The sequence below is a fragment of the Triticum urartu genome, chromosome 1A (assembly GCF_056163025.1).
Source record: "Triticum urartu cultivar PI428250 chromosome 1A, HENAU_Tu73, whole genome shotgun sequence".
In the NCBI taxonomy this organism is placed as follows: Eukaryota; Viridiplantae; Streptophyta; class Magnoliopsida; order Poales; family Poaceae; genus Triticum; species Triticum urartu.
In genome coordinates, this window is record NC_141873.1 from 409,552,742 (window position 1) to 409,556,353 (window position 3,612).

Below are 3,612 nucleotides of genomic sequence, written 5' to 3' on the forward strand. Positions count from 1 at the left end.
CTTATAGGAATAGCCCAACAGATTGATTGGAAAGAATAACTTTGAGGTGGTTTCGTACCCTACCATAATTTCTTCGTTTGTTCTCCGCTATTAGTGACTTTGGAGTGACTCTTTGTTGCATGTTGAGGAATAGTTATGTGATCCAATTATGTTATTATTGTTGAGAGGACTTGCACTAGTGAAAGTATGAACCCTAGGCCTTGTTTCAACGCATTGCAATACCGTTTGTGCTCACTTTTATCATTAGTTACCTTGTTGTTTTTATACTTTCAGATTACAAAAACCTTTATCTACCATCCATATACCACTTGTATCACGATCTCTTCGCCGAACTAGTGCACCTGCACAATTTACCATTGTATTGGGTGTGTTGGGGACACAAGAGACTCTTTGTTATTTAGTTGCAGGGTTGCTTGAGAGAGACCATCTTCATCCTACACCTCCTACGGATTGATAAACCTTAGGTCATCCACTTGAGGGAAATTTTCTACTGTCCTACAAACCTCTGCGCTTGGAGGCCCAACAACGTCTACAAGAAGAAGGTTGTGTAGTAGACATCAGTTGCCTTTTACCGTTGCACATGATGATTTTGATAAATATAATATGCATGTGCTTGCTGCTCCTACTTGCAATTATTATGAGAGAGGAACTACATCTCTGTGTCTTTATGTTTCCAACACGAAAAAATTGCAAGAAACTGTTTATACTATGCATTAGCCTTTACTTTGTGTGCATGAATTGTTCTTTTATGACATGCCTATGCATAGGAAGAGAGCTAGAATTTGTCATTACTTGATATATGTTGCTTTGTGCTCACTACTAAATGCCAAATCATTTGTAATTCAAATTGGCTTTGATATACCTTGGGATTCGGGTGGATCCATTACTTGAGCACTATATGCCTAGCTTAATGGCTTTAAAGAAAGCGCTGTCAGGGAGACAACCCAGAAGTTTTAGAGAGTCACTTATTTCTGTTGTGTTATTTTATAAGGTTTAAAAATAAAAATAATGTGCCAAGGTTTGCTTTTAGGTTGTTTTAGATTACTTGTTGGTTTGTACGGTGCAGGACAGAAACTTTGGTTGTAGTGCGCGATTTTACATTTTTTACTGGAATGTCAAACGGTTCTGAAACTTTTTGCACTGTATTTCTATACAATTTTTTTTATTTTTTCTAATTTTGATAGAATTTTGGGAGTACCAGAGATATGGTGAATGTTCAGATTATTACAGACTGTTCTGTTTTAGATAGATTCTGTTTTTGATGCATAGTTTGCTTGTTTTGATGAAACTATCGATTTATATCAGTGTATTAAGCAATGGAAAAGTTATATTACAGTAGCTATAATGCAAAAACAAAATATGAATTGGTTTGCAGCAGTACTTAGAGTAGTGATTTGCTTTATTATACTAACGGATCTTACCGAGTTTTCTGTTGAGTTTTGTGTGGATGAAGTGTTCGAAGATCGAGGAGGTCTCGATGTGAGAAGAAGGAAGAGAGGCAAGAGCTCAAGCTTGGGGATTCCCGAGGCACCCCAAGTAAATATTCAAGGAGACTCAAGCGTCTAAGCTTGGGGATTCCCCGGAAGGCATCCCATCTTTCTTCAACAAGTATCGGTATGTTTTCGGATTCGTTTCGTTCATGCGATATGTGCAATCTTGGAGCGTCTTTTGCATTTAGTTTTCACTTTTCTTTTATGAACCATGCTGGTATGAGATAGTCCTTGGTTGATTTATAGAATGCTCATTGCACTTCACTTTAATCTTTTGAGTATGGCTTTATAGAATGCTTCATGTGCTTCACTTATATCATTTGAAGTTTGGATTGCCTGTTTCTCTTCACATAGAAAACTGCCATTTGTAGAATGCTCTTTTGCTTCACTTACATTTGTTAGAGCGTGGGCATATCTTTTGTAGAAAGAATTAAACTCTCTTACTTCATTTATACCTATTTAGAGAGTTGATAGGAATTGGTCATTCACATGGTTAGTCATAAAATCCTACATAAAACTTGTAGATCACTAAATATGATATGTTTGATTCCTTGCAATAGTTTTGCGATATAAACGTGGCGATATTAGAGTCGTGCTAGTTGAATAATTGTGAAATTGAGAAATACTTGTGTTGAGGTTTGCAAGTCCCGTAGCATGCACGTATGGTGAACCGTTATGTAACGAAGTTGGAGCATGAGGTATTTATTGATTGTCTTCCTTATGAGTGGCGGTCGGGGATGAGCGATGGTCTTTTCTGACCAATCTATCCCCCTAGGGGCATGCGTAGTAGTACTTTGCTTCGAGGGCTAATAAACTTTTGCAATAAGTATATGAGTTCTTTATGACTAATGTGAGTCCATGGATTATACGCGCTCTCACCCTTCCATCATTGCTAGCCTCTTCGGTACCGTGCGTTGCCCTTTCTCACTTCGAGAGTTGGTGCAAACTTCACCAGTGCATCCAAACCCCATGATACGATACGCTCTATCACACATAAACCTCCTTATATCTTCCTCAAAACAGCCACCATACCTACCTATCATGGCATTTCCATAGCCATTCCGAGATATATTGCCATGCAACTTCCATCATCATCATTTACATGACTTGAGAATTTATTGTCATATTGCTTTGCATGATTGTAAGATAGCTAGCATGATGTTTTCATGGCTTGTTCGTTTTTTGATGTCATTACTACGCTAGATCATTGCACATCCCGGTACACCGCCAGAGGCATTCATATAGAGTCATATCTTTGTTCTAGCATCGAGTTGTAATATTGAGTTGTAAGTAAATAAAAGTGTGATGATCATCATTATTAGAGCATTGTCCCAGTGAGGAAAGGATGATGGAGACTATGATTCCCCCACAAGTCGGGATGAGACTCTGGACGAAAAAATAAAAAAAGAGAGAAAAAAGGAGAAAGGCCAAAAAAAGAGGAAGGCCCAAAAAAATATGAGAGAAAAAGAGAGAAGGGAAAATGTTACTATCCTTTTACCACACTTGTGCTTCAGAGTAGCACCATGTTCTTCATATAGAGAGTCTCTTGAGTTATCACTTTCATATACTAGTGGGAATTTTCATTATAGAACTTGGCTTGTATATTCCGATAATGGGCTTCCTCAAATGCTCGAGGTCTTCATGAGCAAGCAAGTTGGATGCACACTGATACGTCTCCAACGTATCTATAATTTTTTATTGCTCCATGCTATATTATCTACTGTTTTGGACTATATTGGGCTTTATTTTCCACTTTTATATTATTTTTGGGACTAACCTATTAACCGGAGGCCCAGCCCAGAATTGCTGTTTTTTTTGCCTATTTTAGTGTTTTGGATAAACAGAGTATCAAACGGAGTCCAAATGGAATAAAATCTTCGGAAACGTGATTTTCTCACCGAACGTGATCCAGGAGACTTGGACCCTACTGCAAGGGATCAAAGAGGAGCTCACGAGGGTGGGGGTGCCCCCCCTAGGGCGCGCCCCCTGCCTCGTGGGCCCCTCGGTGCTCCACCGACGTACTCCTTCCTCCTATATATACACACATACCCCCAAACGATCAGAACGGGAGCCAAAAACCTAATTCCATCACCGCAACTTTCTGTATCCACGAGATCCCATC